Below are 16,772 nucleotides of genomic sequence, written 5' to 3'. Positions count from 1 at the left end.
ATTTTACTACAGGTGCCCAGAAATAGAGGAATATGCTTGAACCACCTATGATGTGCATTTGTGTGGAAATTGACTTTAGTGCCGGATACCTAGCTGAAATAAAGCTAACAAGTAAAGTCAATGTGTGGAACCAGAAACTCGATTATGCAAGTTTCCTCTTCAGATTTCGATCGTGCTTTGAGACAGGCCATCTAGCCAAAAATTGCCCAAAAGTTTCCTAGAAAAATTCAGCTAGAAAAAACCACCACTAATATCCATCGTGGGAAGGAGCACAAAAGGAACACTACACTGTCATTAAAGAAGAATGATCTAGAGAAAACTCTAAATCACAAGAAATCGGCAAGAAAGAAGAAACTCTCAAGACAAGGAGGGAGAAAGCCCCGCCCAACAACACAAAAGTGAACTCAATGACCCCTCAAGCATCAATAGTTATGAGGATTTGAATACCACACAAAATAAATCTTCATTTAACAGCAAAGCAGATCTCCTAGACCAAACTTCTTCTCTGACTATCTTCAAAAGGACGAACACAATAGGTCGCGAAGCTAAGACACCAATGTCCCAAGGACCAGGAGAGATGAAGGAGATGCAAGATAAAGGGAGTTGGAAGACCGTAGAGAAAAAAAAGAAAGCTACAATACCAATCTCACCAAGAAAGACGAGGATCTAGACAATTAAAAACTAAGAAAATTATAGGTCCGATAGATCAATTTGGTCCCAATGGACATTAACTATTATCATCATCATCATCATCATCAATATGTTAAATGATTAATGATGTTAATGGATATTTTTCACAAACATATTAATCTATCAACATTAATGAAAAAAATTATGATAAAATTTTGCATTAATCACATTATTATTGTTTTGGTAGTAGTATTTATTAAAAATAGGTATTATATTGATTTAATATGTTAAATGATTAATGATGTTAATGGATATTTGTTAAAAACATATTAATTTATTAACATTAATGAAAATAAATTATGATAAATTTTTGCATTAGTCACATTATTATTGTTGTGGTAGTGATATTTATTAAAAATAGTTACTAATTATGTTTTTTATCTTAAAATATTATGTTAACAAAATGTTTATGTTTTTTTTCAAACGTTCAAATTAACTTATTAACCTCTATATATATATATATATATATATATATATATATATATATATATATATATATATATATATATATATATATATATATATATATATATATATATATATATATCTCATTATAATTAAAACTCAATATAATAAATAAACATTAAAAATATGATACGATAAAAAGATAAGACTTAATTAAATATAAATAAAATATACATATTCATGTTTATAATAAAATTCATGGCTAATACAAATCAACATAACAAACACAGGCATTCATTGACAAAACACTTCATAATCATACTTAATCAATTTCAAATAAACAAATATACGATATAAAATTTCAAAGGTAATGGAATATAAAATTTAAACACATACATTCACAAACATTGAGAAAGCCACCCACAGATACAAACATTTGAAAAAAGAAGTTCTGACATGTATATGAAATTTTAGACAACACCTAGAATACAAATTTAAATGAGAAAATATACAATTTAAAATTTATAAATATCAAACACAAAATACAAATTAAAATAGAAAAAAAGGATAATATACAATTCCAAATAACGAAACACACATCATACAATTTTAATTCAATACAAAAAAAACTATAAAATTAACTGCAATCACAATTTAATACAGCAAACACACTATTACAATTTCAAGTCACCTACAATACAAATATTCATAAATAAGCACACACACACACACGTATATATCCAACTTCAAATAAAGGAATATACAAAGAAAAAGTCGAAATAAACAAACATACAATATACAAATTCAAACTAAACACACAACATACAATTTCAAGTCAATAAAACAAAACGCTAAAATATGATTGTGCAACTTTAAAGAAAAGTAAACTCATAACATACAAATTAAAATCTACATTATACATACAAATTGAAATTCATAATTCAATACAACAAAAAAATGATTACAATTTCAAATTAGATACAGATATTTATAAATAAATATTCATACAACCATTCACGTATATATGTAATTTCAATAAAATAAACATACAAAATACATGTTCAAATAAGAAAACACACAATATACAATTTTGTGCCCAAATATAGAAGAAAATAATCATTGTCAAAACCACTCATATATAAGAAATTTCAGACAAGAAAACACACAATTCAACTAAACACACCGTCAAAGCCACTCACATATACATGCAATTCAACTAAGCACAAGCTTACACAATTTCAAATGAACAAACAAAAATGGTACACAATTTGAATTCAAAATATCAACATAAATGCATAAAACATTTTCAAAATCACAAACATGTATATATATATATATATATATATATATATATATATATATATATATATATATATATATATATATATATATATATATATATATATATATATATATATATATATATATATATATATATATATATATATATATATATATATATATATATATATATATATATATATATATATATACAAATTCAAATAATGTTACAACTCTCTACATTTAGAGGTATAGTATTTCCAGTGAATTAATTAATTCCAAAATTCCTTCACAAATATCTACTCCTTAGCAACTAATGATACAAGAAAAAACTTAACCTCAACAAAATAGATAAAAATTGGTATGATAAAGTCAAACAATAGTCGTAATAAAGATATTTAGAAAAGTGTGAGATACCTTTTCCTTCTCTATCCCTAGAACTATAAATAAAATTCATTTCGAATACCAGGCTTGAAGTTTAATCCCAAAGTAAAAGTGTGACAATCTAAAAAAGTTCCAAAAGATATTAAGTTCGCAGAGACTAACTCAAGGATATTTTACTAAAATCTAGTACTCCTCGTGGCTGTTTGAAACACAATGGAAATTAAATTTGGTGCCATCAAGTAAGGCATACATAGATATATATTTTTCTTAGTTTTTAATTTTCCATCATGCATAGTCAAAGTGCTACATATGTAACCCTTTCTAGTATTGCAAAATTTTCATTAAAACTAAGTTAAGGATATTGTATCAAAAATTCCTACTCTTCGAGCTATTTCAAATAACTAAAAGTTAAAATAAGTACCATAAGGTAAGACATGCTAAGGTGATTTTTTTATTAGTTTTCTGGCAATTTCAAACAACTAAAAATTAAAATAAGTACCATAAGGTAAGACATACTAAGGTTGATTTTTTGGTTAGTTTTCACTTGTTTTGAATTTCCCATCAGGCATAGATGAAGAGCTAAGCATGAAATATCATTTATTCTATTTTCATAGCAAAATATTTTGTTCTTGTTATGAAAAAAGAGCATAGACTACTGAGGAAAACCACTCAATAATAAAAAAGAACCTAATAGAAGAAAATAAAGGACACATCTATAGATGCTAACAACTAATGGTGAAGACACCACAAAAAGATATGTATGATTACCATACCTTGTAAGTAAAAGTAATTGTGAGAAATTGAAATAGATTCTCTTCAACTCAATGTCAAATTGGATGATGAAATTATTAAAATAAATAAAAGCCAAAGGATATACCAAGTATGTAACCGTTGTTGAGATAACAAGGAAGAAAATTTTATCATAATGCTTAAATGTAACACATTAACTCATTTTATCATAATGCTTCAAAGCAACACATTAACTATTGAAGATGACAACATAACAAAATTCCAGGTTATGTCATGTAAGGGAAATATGTAGTCATGACATAGAAATTTTTGTTGCGGGTAATCAACGATTAAGGTAAACATTGAACTAACTTATAACACTATGTAGCAACGTGTGTGAAATTACCAAACATTTTACTTTATCTACATAGTAAAGGTTTGAAATTATTTGTAATCTATCATGACTCAATCTTGCATAGTATCAACCTAATAGCATTTTATGGAAGAATATTTGTTACCATGACTTTTTATAAATTATAAGGGAAATCATTAGTTATTGAAAGATGTTGCTTCAAGCTGATAATGTAGCTTAGCTATTCATTTTAATTCAAACAACTAGCATTTTGAATAAATGAATCCCCCAAAAATGAGGAAAATACTAACAAACAAGACATCCTCACCAGTTACCAAAACCGGATCGAGAATATATACCTAAACCAAAATTCTTCCTATAACCAACTGAGCTCATTTCCTTAATATCAACGTCTGGAATGAGCATTGAGCACAACAATAGTTTTCATGAATACTAAATAGGAACACACAATCAAGTTAATTAAATTGGATTTTAACTTAAGCACATGTAATGTTCATGGTGAAATGTATACTTTGAGAAAAATATTAAGCACATACCTAAGATCAAATCAAAATGTGGGTAGGAAAAAAAATCATAAGTTTCAAGAAGCCATATCAAATTGGGACATTGAGAATAGTAGTCATTGAAATGAGGGAAAGCTCACCTGCTAAAAAAAATGCCTTCTACAGTGTGCACATCTTGTTAGGAAATTAAGAACAAAAAATGTTTTTCACTGGGCTACCTATAAAAATGGAAGAGTAGTGATAGTTGAGAAATGTAAATACTAAATAATAATTCATAGAAATATATATCTGACTTGCAGTTTACACAAATTGGTTTAAAAAAATCCCATCCACCCAAGTACCTCATACACTGTTAAATCTCAAATCCAACTACATTAGTGTTAATAAACAATATTAGATTACATTTCTAAAAGAACTTATTAAGCTTGTTTCCTAGATAAGTAAAATGGACAAGAATCCTACTCCAATAATAAATAGAAAAGGTTTATGGAAGACACAAATAAATTATGAGTTTTAAATACAAATTTAATTAGGAGCTTTGAGATGTTCATGATATTTTTTTTTGGCTTGGCTATGTGAAATATATCATGAGGTGAGTGTTTTGATGTTCATTTGAGTTTTCCAACCATTTCATTTATAGGCTACACTAATTACTATATTCCTGTCAAGACCAAAGAGCATGCCTCATTATAAAGATTCACACACAATTCCACTTGCCCTTTTTAAAATTTATTAAAAACATTTTTGTAAATTTATCAAGATACTTACCCTACATACATATTGCTTTACAATTTTAAATAAAATATTATATTAAAATCCAATAAATTTCATATAACAACTATTAAAAAAAATAATAACATAATATATCCATCACACTCTCCAATCTTAAATCCTTTCAACACAAATAAAATGAAAAATGAATAATAAATATACACTTAATTATAAACTGCACATCCATATAATAATATGATTAAATAAAAAAATAAACAAAAACAAAAACATGAATTGAAACCTTATTTTGCATTTGAGATTTCCCTTCGGAAAAAGCATTAATTGAAATAGAATAAAAACAAAAAAAGCATCCACGCAACAAAAAAGGATGAACCTTGCAATCAAATCATCACCTCAACATCGACGGAAAAAACATGAACATGGCAACAAAATCCTGGACAGAAAAATCATGAACCTGGCAACAAAAGCATCTATGTGGATGGAGAAAGAATGAACCTCGTAGCAAAATCATCAGCCCAACCTAGATGGAAAAAGCGTGAACTTGGTAACAAAAGCCTCAGTGCAACCTGGACGGAAAAAACATGAACATGGCAACAAAAGCATCAGCATGGATGGAAGAATCATGAACTTGGCAACAAAAGCATCAACATGGATGGAAAAAGCATGAACCTGACGGAAAATCCATTGTCCTGGCAATAAAATCATTTACCTAACATCTTTTTCAAAAATAGAAAGCACAAGAATAGAAATTTAAAAAAAAGCAAAAGCATCAACCCATTCGTTTCCAAAAAATAGAAAAGTGTGAGAATTGAAATTTAAAAAAAAAAACAAATAAAACATGAACCCTCAATTTAGAGGCCGTAAAACACTCTTATAGCCGTTGAAGGGAGGGAGTTGGGGAATCCCTATATATATCTATATTAAGTCTTTATGTCTATATCTAGTCTGGTATGCTTGTGTCAGTGTGGTTTGAGTTTTGGGTCTGTTTTCTATCGATGTCTAGGTTGAGTCTGCAACATTCTGTGAGAGGAGGAGGCTGATAATAGAAGGGAAGGGAATGGCAGAGCTAGGCATTCGATTTAGTTTGAGTTGTTTAATAGTTTTTTGGGCTTATGGAGATCAATTATCTCTCAGAAATGGTATGGATCAAATTCAATTCTATTTAATTTCATTTCAGTGTTTATTATGTTCATCTCTGCTGTGGTGTGAGAACTAATTCCATTTCATAACCTTATATTTTTGTTGGGTGCATTGTAAATTATTGGCAAGGAAATGAATGAAAGAAGAAAATAGGTGGTTTCCTAGCCTATTTAGCTCAAAAAATGAAATCTAATCCCAATTCCAGGTATTTGTATATGTATCTCTCCTTTTGATTAGTTTAAACATGGTGCTTTAGCCATTTTTATATTGAATTTAAGCCTTTGCTTCCTCCTCAATAATTCATAGTTCTTCTTCAATCGGTCCTTGTACACATGTCTCTAGCTCTATCTTCACCAATTTATCTTATCCCCTAGGAATTCAAGCATCACTGTCTATGTCTTATTAATTTATTTTCTTGTATAACACCTCTTCTTCTTTATTAGATTAACCCATGGTTGTGTCTTGTGTTCTTTGTTCCTTTAACCTGTGGTTTGGTGGTTGTTTTTCCCCATTTTTTGCATAACGTGTTGTGTCATGTGCATTATCCGTGGATTTAATGCTTTGTTTCCTCAATAATTTTAGCCTTGTGCCAAGTGCATCAAGCATGGATTTAAGGCTTTGTTTCCTCCTCGAATGTGTCCACCATACCAGTTCTATTAAATTGAATGGATTTTTCATTTAAGGCTCTGTTTCCTCGTGGGATGTGTCCACCATACCAGTTCTATTAAATTGAATGGATTTTTCATTTAAGGCTCTATTTTCTCCTCAATAAATTTACGAGCCATGGATTTAACACTCTTTTTCCTCCTGAAAAAATAGCCAAGACATGGATTTAAGGCTTTGTTTCGTCCTCAAATGTGTCCACCATACGAATGAGTTTTACATTTAATGCTCTGTTTCCTCCCCATAATTTTAACCATACCAATTTTATCCCCATGTGTACTCATGCATGTCTTTGGATTCAGATTTACCTTAACTACCCGCATGTCTGTGTATTGTGTTATGTGTCAATTAAACCCACCCACCAATGAATTTATTTTCTACTCAAACTTAGTAATGGAACCATATTCCTACTTCTATCATCTTGCAGTTACCCTTCCTTTGTTTTGACAGGTTTATTGAACTTTCAAATTAATATATAATATCCATTTTCAAATTAAATATATATATATATATATACATACAACTCAGCTCCCTTCTGTGAGTTACTAGTTTATTCAAATTTTATTTAGCTTAGCTCACCTCTTTCCCGTCAATTGGGAATTCTTAGTTATATATGTATCGTTGTTCACTTTCTTTGGGAATTCTACCATTTCTATTGTTTTTTCCTAGAGATAGTTTAAGCCACATAAGTTGAAATGGCCTTCTACATATGATATTTTATATTTTTCACACAGCTGCTAGAGAAACCTCTCATACATTTTAAAAATTAAATTAATTATATCAGTAATTACGATATATAATCGTAATTCATACTATATATTTTTATTTAAATTATGTTTATCATTTTTTGGGTTATTTTATGAATAAGAATATTTGTTTATTTATTTTGTTTTCATGAATGACTCATAAATAACTATTATACATATATATTTTTATTTAAATTATGTTTATTTTTTTGCATTATTTTATGAATATCAATATTTGTTTATTTATTTATGATGTGTATATTATTGCAGACTTGTTTTTAGGAATGACTCATAAATAACTGTTTTACATATATATTTTTATTTAAATTATGTTTATTATCTTTTGGATTATTTGATGAATACCAATATTTGTTTATTTATTTATGATGTGTATATTATTGCAAGTTTGTTTCTAGGAATGACTCACAAATAATTGTTTTACATATATATTTTTATTTAAATTATGTTTATTATTTTTTGGATTATTCCATGAATAAAAATATTTGTTTATTTATTTATTTACATATACGTTTAGGAAAAGTTGAAAGGAAGGTAATTTTTTTTCATTATTTATATATGCAATATGAATGATTATTACCTTTATATAAAATAGAAATTGATCATTTTTGTTTTCATTATTTATATATGCAATGTGAATGATTATTATTTTTATATAAAAAAGAAATTGACAATTTTCGATATATCTTGTTAAAATTATATATTTTTCTCTAATATTTATGTGGTATTGCATGCACATTTACTTACAGGAACGACCTCACCTTCTAGTCATGTGAAAAGGGTTTTTCCAAAAGTAAATATTGATGCAGTTATATATTATTCTTTTCTCAAATATTCTAATAGAATTATGCACATAATTATTAATAAAGTTATTTTTTATGGAAGGGATTCAAAATACTCCTTCCAAGTGCTGAAGGAGGATGGGGCACCATTCTTCATTGAGTAGTGTAGTATTTCTTGTTTGTATTGACCATATTTCTTTAAACTCATATGCATCACAACACATTTTTTAAGACACATTTACTTTACAACATTTATATTTGAGGCGTGTCATCTTACAATTCAATGATCATCCATTCATATTATAACACTTTTCCCAATTGTATTTATGCCAAAACACACTTACATTGAAAAAGTTTAAATTTTTTTACAAAAATACAAATTATACAATCTTCCACAATACATTGAAAGGCCCTAAGTATCTCTCTAATTAACAAGCCCTTCACATTGGAATTTTTCTTATTTTTTTGGCCCTTTTCTATTTCATTGGCTTTTAAAGCTTTTTATATTGTATTATTTTATATATTTATATAATTAGATAAGATTCTACACATATAATTTAGCTTCTAATATATACTTGGTTAAATAGTAGGATACAAATTTACTTATTTGAAATTCTATATATATTTTTCTGATTTTGAAAATGTTTATGTATTTATGTTGATATTTTGAATTCAAATCGTGTACCATCTTTGTTTATTCATTTGAAATTGTGAAATCGTGTGTTTAGTTGAATTGCATGTATATGTGAGTGGTTTTGACCATGTGTTTAGTTGAATTGTGTGTTTTCTCGTTCGAATTGTTTATATATGAATAGTTGTATGAATGTTTATTTATGAATATATGTATGTAATTTGAAATTGTAATCATGTTTTTGTTGTTTTTAATTATGAATTTCAATGTGCATGCATAATGTAGATTTTAATTTGTATATTATGAGTTTACTTTTGTTTAAAGTTGCATAAGCATATTTTAGTGTTTTCCTTTATTGACGTCAAAATTGTATGTTGTGTGTTTAGTTGACTTTGTATATTGTATGCTTCTTTATTTCAACTTGTACTTTGTATGTTTCTTTATTTGAAATTGGATATATATATATATATATGTATATGTATATGTATATGTATATGTATATGTATATGTATATGTACTATATGTGACTTGAAATTGTAATAGTGTGTTTGTTGTATTGAATTGTGATTGTAATTAATTTTAGAGTGTAAATAGTGCGTAGGTTTTACTTTGTATATTGTGCTTCAGCTTATTTAATGTTGAAATTTCATGTTTGAGTGTATGTCTTTGAATTAACTTGACATTGACATTGTATGATGTGTATTTCCTTATTTGGAATTGTATATTATGTGTTTTTCTATTTGAATTTGTATTTTGTGTTTGATATTTAAAAAATTAAAATTGTATATTTGCTTATTTAAATTTGTATTCTAGGCATTGTCAGAAATTTCATATACATGCTATAATATGTTTTGACAAATGTTTGTATGTGTAGGTGGCTTTGTCAATGTTTGTGAATGTACGTGTTTAAATTTTATTTATATACTTGGTTAAATAGTAGGATACATATTTACTTATTCGAATTTCTATATATATATTTTTTATTTTGAAAATGTTTATGTATTTATGTTGATATTTTGAATTCAAATTGTGTACCATCTTTGTTTATTCATTTGAAATTGTGAAGTGGTTTTGACCATGTGTTTTGTTGAATTGTGTGTTTGCTTGTTCAAATTGCTTATATATGAATAGTTGTATGAATGTTTATTTATGAATATATGTATGTAATTTGAAATTGTAATCACGTGTTTGTTGTTTTTAATTATGAATTTCAATGTGTATGTATAATGTAGATCTTAACTTGTATATTATTAGTTTACTTTTGTTTAAAGCTGCATAAGCATATTTCAGTGTTTTCCTTTATTGACATGAAATTGTATGTTGTGTGTTTAGTTGAGTTTGTATATTGTATGCTTCTTTATTTCATCTTGTACTTTGTATGTTTCTTTATTTGAAATTGGATATATATATATATATATATATATATATATATATATATATATATATATATATATATGTATGTATGTATGTATGTATGTATGTATGTATGTATGTATGTATGTATGTATGTATGTATGTATGTATGTGTATGTGTATATGTATATGTATATGTATATGTATATGTATATGTATATGTATATGTATATGTATATGTATATGTATATGTACTATATGTGACTTGAAATTGTAATAGTGTGTTTGTTGTATTGAATTGTGATTGTAATTAATTTTAGAGTGTAAATAGTGCGTAGGTTTTACTTTGTATATTGTGCTTCAGCTTATTTAATGTTGCAATTTCATGTTTGAGTGTATGTCTTTGAATTAACTTGACATTGACATTGTATGATGTGTATTTCCCTATTTGGAATTGTATATTATGTGGTTTCCTATTTGAATTTGTATTTTGTGTTCGATATTAAAAAATTTAAAATTGTATATCTGCTTATTTAAAAGAGAAAGGCTTCTAGTGTAGGGAGGTGAAGCTAGTGATTTTTGCCAGGGTATTATCCAGGCTCGCTGGTAGCGAAGAAACTTTTGTGCTCTTGAAGTGAATTCATCAGGGTATTATCTAGGCCTGCTGGCAGTAGAGCAACACGAAACATGGAAAATCATATTATGAAAATCATAAATTGCCATGCACATTAACCTTTCTTATATTGAAATAATTGTGATATGGTGTATGTTTTGTCTGTCTTCCAACCAAGCTGAGAAAATTGAGATGCTATGTGTAAAAATGGGTCGAAGAGGGGAAGTCAAGGAAATCAATACTTCCTGAAGGTTTGGCCCTTAACTGAAAGCTATTTCTGGACAAAGAAGTTGAAGTTCACCCAATGACACCACAAGTGTTGTCGTTGCTACAAGACCATCCAAAATTTCACTACATTTGAATTTTGGAGCCTATTATTACTATTGAATCTAGAATCGCTTTGATCAACAAATGTTGTTTATGTTATTTTGTGTGTTTATTAAAAGAATTTACTAAAGTGTTATAAGCCCTAAACCCTAAACCCTAAGCATTTTACAACATTTTAAAAAGTGTTTTGTAACTTTAAACTAAGTGTTTATTAAAATAACTTACTATTTTGTTTTAAACCTTAAACCCTAAACATTAAACCCCCAAACCCTAAACCCTAAGTGATTTATAACATTATAAAAATCGTTTTGTAAGTTTTACTTAAGTTTTTATTAAAAGCATTTACTAAACTGTTATAAACCCTAAACTCTAAACCCCAAACCCCAAAACATAAGGATTTTATAACATTTTAAAAAGTGTTTTGCAACATTTATTTAAGTGTTTATTAGAACCATTTACTAAATTGTTCTAAACCCTAAACCCTAATCGCTAAACCCTAAACCCCAAACCCTAAACACTAAACCATATACCATAAACTCTAAACCCTAAGCATTTTTGTAACTTTTATTTAAGAGTTTATTCAAAGAATTTATTAAAGCATTATAAACCATAAAGCCTAAACCCCACACCTCAAACCCAAACCCTAAACCTTAAGAATTTTCTAACATTTTAAACCCCAAGCGCTAAACCCTCATTATTTCCTAACATTTTAACAAGCGTTTTCTAACTTTTTTTAAGTGTTTATTAAAATCATTTACTAAAGTTATAAACCCTAAACCTTAATAATTTTATTACATTTTAACAAGCATTTTGTAACTTTGTAAAACACTAAACCATAAGAATTTGATAAAATTTTAAGAAGCATTTTGTAACATTTTTTCTATTTTTTTACTAAAAGCATTTACTAAAATGTTATAAACCATAAACCCTAAACAGACAACCCTAATCCTTAAACCCCAAAACCAATACCCTAAACCCTAAACCCTAAACCCTAAAATTTTTATAACATTTAAAAAAGTGTTTTTTAACTTTTATCTAAATGTTTACTAAAAGCATTTAACAAAGTGTTATAAACGTTAAATGCTCAACCCCAAACCCTAAATCCTAATCCTTAAGCATTTTATAATCCCTAAACCATAAACACTATACACTAAACCCTAAACCATATGCATTTTATAACATCTTAGAAATCATTTTGTAAATTTTATTTAAGTGTTTATTTAAAGCATTTTGTAAAGTGTTATAAAATTTAAACCCTAAACTCCAAACCCCAAACCTAAACCATATGTATTTTATAACATTTTGAAAAACATTGTGTAACCTTTATTTAAGTGTTTATTAAAAGAATTTACTAAACCATAAACCCTAAACCCTAAACCCCAGATGCCAAACAATTATCCCTTAACCCTAAACCCCAGACCCTAAATCCTAATCATTTTATAACATTTTAAAAAGCGTTTTGAAACTTTTATTTAAGTGTTTATCAAAAGAATTTAGTAAAGTATTATAAAACCTAAACCCTGAATACTAAAACCCAAAGTATAAACCCTAAATCATAATCCCTATAAAGCTAAACCTTAAATGAAAACCCTAAACCTTAAACCCTAAACACCAAACCTAAACCCTAAGAATTTTATAACATTTAAAAAAGTTTTTTTTTTCATTTTCATTTAAGTGTTTATTAAAATAATTTACTAGTGTTTTATAAACCCTAAACTTTAAACCCCAAACCCTAAACACTGAAATCTAAACCTGAAACCCTAAACCCTAAACCCTCTACTCTAAATCCTAGACCCTAAACCCTAAACTCTAAGCATTTTATAACATTTCAAATCATTTTGTAAATTTTATTTAAGTGTTTATTAAAATAATTTACTAAGGTGTTCTAAATCCTAAACCCTAAACTGTAAAACCTAAACCCTAGAACCTAATTCCTCTACCCTAAGAAATTTATAACATTTTAAAAAGCATTTCGTAACTTTTTTAAGTGTTTATTAAAAGCATTTAATAAACTATTATAAACCCTAAACCTAAACCCTAAAATCTAAATCCTAAGTATTTAATAACATTTTAAAAGGTGATTTGTTACCTTTTTTAAGTGTTTATTAAAATAATTTACCGAAGTCTTCTAAAACCTAAACCATGAACCCTAAGAATTTTAGAACATTTTAAAGCCTAAACCCTAAACCCACAACAATTTATCACATTTTAACAAGCATTTTGTAACTTTTTTAAAGTTCTTACTATAATCAATTACTAAACTATTACAAATGAAAAACGATAAAACCTAACCCTAAACCCTAAGCATTTTATAACATTTTGAAGAACATCTTGTAATCTTTTTTTAAGTGTTTGTTAAAAGCATTCACTAAAGCGTTATAAACCCTAAGCATTTTATAACATTTTAACAATATTTTTTAAGTTTTGTTTAAGTGTTTGTTAAAATCATTTACCAAACTTTTATAAAACCAAACTCCTAAACCCTCAACGCTAAACCGTAAACCCGAAACCTAAAACCCTAAACTCTAAACCCTAAGCATTTTATAACCTTTTAAAAAACATTATCTAACTTTTATTTTAGTGTTCATTAAAATAATTTAATAAAGTGTTATAAACCCTAAACTCTAAAGCCTAAAGCCTAAACCCAAAACCCTAAACCTTACACCCTAAATGGTAATCCCTGAGCATTTTATAACATTTTAAAAAGCATTTTGTAAATTTTTCTTAAGAGTTTACTAAAAGCACTTACTAAAGTGTTATAAAACCTAAACCCTAAACCCTAAACCCTCAACCCTGAACCCCAAACCCTAACACTAGTATTTTTAAAAACATTTTAAAAAGCGTTACAAACACTAAACCATAAACCCAAACCCTAAACCCTAAACTCCACACCCCAAACCCTAAACCCTGAATTTTATAAAAATTTAAACCCACAAGCGTTTTGTAACCTTTATTTAAGTATTTATTAAATGAATTTACTAAACTTTTATAAACCCTGAACCTTAAGCATTTTATTACATTTTAACATGCATTTTGTAGCTTTTTAAAACCCTAAACCCTAAATGCTAAACCCTAAGCATTGTATAACATTTTCATAAGCCTTTTTGTAACTTTGTTTAAGGGTTTATTAAAACAATTTACTAAAGTGTTATAAACCCTAAATACTAAAACCTAAACCCTAAACCTTATGTATTTTATAACATTTTAAAGAGATTTTTGTAACTTTTGTCTATGTGTTTATTAAAAAAATTTACTAAAGTGTTATAAACCCTAAACCGTAAAACCATAACCCCTAAGAATTTGATAAGATGTTAAAATTTGTTTGTAATTATATTGAAGTGTTTATTAAATTTTTTTACTAAAGTATTATAAATCCTAAATCATATGCCCTAAACCCCGAACCCTAAACCCTATAACATAAACCCTAAGAATTTTATAACATTTTAAAACCTAAAGCCTAAAGCCTAAACCCCAAACACTGAGCATTTTATAACATTTTAAAATGTGTTTTGTAACTTTCATTCAAATGTTTATTAAAAGAATTTACTGAAGTGTTTTAAACCATAGACACTAAAGCCTAATAATTTTATAACATTTTAACAAGTGTTTTGTAACTTTTTTTAAGTTTTTATTAAAATAATTTACTAAAGTCTTATAAACCCTAAACCCTAAGCCCTAAGAATTTTAAAACCTTTTAAAAATTATTTATTAGAAGAATTTAATAAAGTATTAGAAACCCTAAACCCTAAACCTAAACCTTAAAACCTAAACCCCAAACCCTAAACCCTAAAAACTAAACATTTTTTAACATTTTAAAAAGAGTTTTGTAACCTTTTTTTAAGTGTTCATTAAAACACAAATTCTAAACCATAAAACCCAAACCCTAAATCCTCAACCGTAAACCCCAAACCCTAAATCCTAATCATTTTATAACATTCTAAAAAGTGTTTTATAAATTTTATTTAAGTGTTTATTAAAAGAATTTACTAAAGTGTTATAAACCCTAAACCGAAAACCCAAAACCCTAAACCCTATACACTAAACCCTAAGCATTTTATAACATTTTAAAGCCTAAACCCTAAGTGTTTTATAATACTTTAACAAGTGTTTTGTAACTTTTTTTTAAGTTCCTATTAAAATAATTTACTAAGGTGTTATAATTCCCAAACACCAAACACCAAACCCTAAACCCTAAATCCTAACTCTAAACCCTAAGAATTTTATAACATTTTAAAAAGTGTTTTGTAAATTTTTTTAAGTGTCTATTAAAATAATTTACTAAATTTTTATAAACCCTAAACTTTAAACCCTAAACACCAAACCCTAAATCCTAAAACAAAAACATTTTATAACATTTCAAAAAGTGTTTGGTAACTTTTTTAAGTGTTCATTAAAATCACTTACTAAAATGTTATAAACCCTAAACCCTAAACCATAAATCCTTAACCATAAATCCTAAACCATAAAATCCAAACCCTAAGTCCTAAACCCTAAACCCTGAACCCTATACCCTAAACCCTAAGCATTTGATAACATTTTAAAAAGTGTTCTGTAAATTTTATTTAAGTGTTTATCAAAAGGATTTACTAAAGTGTTATAAACCCTGAATCTGAAACACTAAACCCTAAACTCTAAACCCTAAACCCTATACACTAAACCCTAAAACCTAAGCATTTTATAACATTTTAAAACAAAATTTGTAACTTTTATTTGAGTATTTATTTAAAGTGTTATAGACCTTAAACCCTAAACAATACACAATAAAACCTAAACCCAAAAAGCTAAACCCTAAATCCTAAGTATTTCATAACAATTTTAAATGCATTTTGTAACTTTTTTTTCAATTATTATTAAATTTTTTTACTAAATTGTGATAATCCCTAATCTTGAAACCCTAAAAATTAAACCGTAAACCCAAATCCCTAAACCATAAACCCTAAGCATTTTATACTAGTTTAAAAATCATTTTTAAATTTTTATTTAAGTGTTTGTTAAAAGCATTTACTAAAGTGTTATAAACCCTAAATCCTAAACACAAAACCCTAAACCCTAAACCCAAAAACCCTAAACCCTAAACCATATGAAATTTACAACGTTTTAAAAAGTGTTTTATAACTTTTATTTAAAGATTTCTTTATAACATTTACTAAAGTATTATAAAATCGAAACACTAAACCCTAAACCCTAAGCATTTTACAACATTTTAAAAAGAGTTATGCAACTTTTTTGTAAGTGTTTATTAAAATAATTTACTAAAGCGATATAAGCCCTAAACCCTAAACCATAAACTAAAAGCCTAAACCCTACACACTAAACCCTAAACCCTAGGAATTTTATAAACCTTAAACCTTAAACCATAAACTGTAAATCTCAAACCCCAAACTCAAAACCCTAGATCTTAA

This window comes from Pinus tabuliformis, chromosome 6 (assembly GCF_031772625.1).
Source record: "Pinus tabuliformis cultivar Carrire ecotype Pingquan chromosome 6, CPIR1, whole genome shotgun sequence".
Lineage (NCBI taxonomy): Eukaryota > Viridiplantae > Streptophyta > Pinopsida > Pinales > Pinaceae > Pinus > Pinus tabuliformis.
This window is presented reverse-complemented; position numbering follows the sequence as displayed.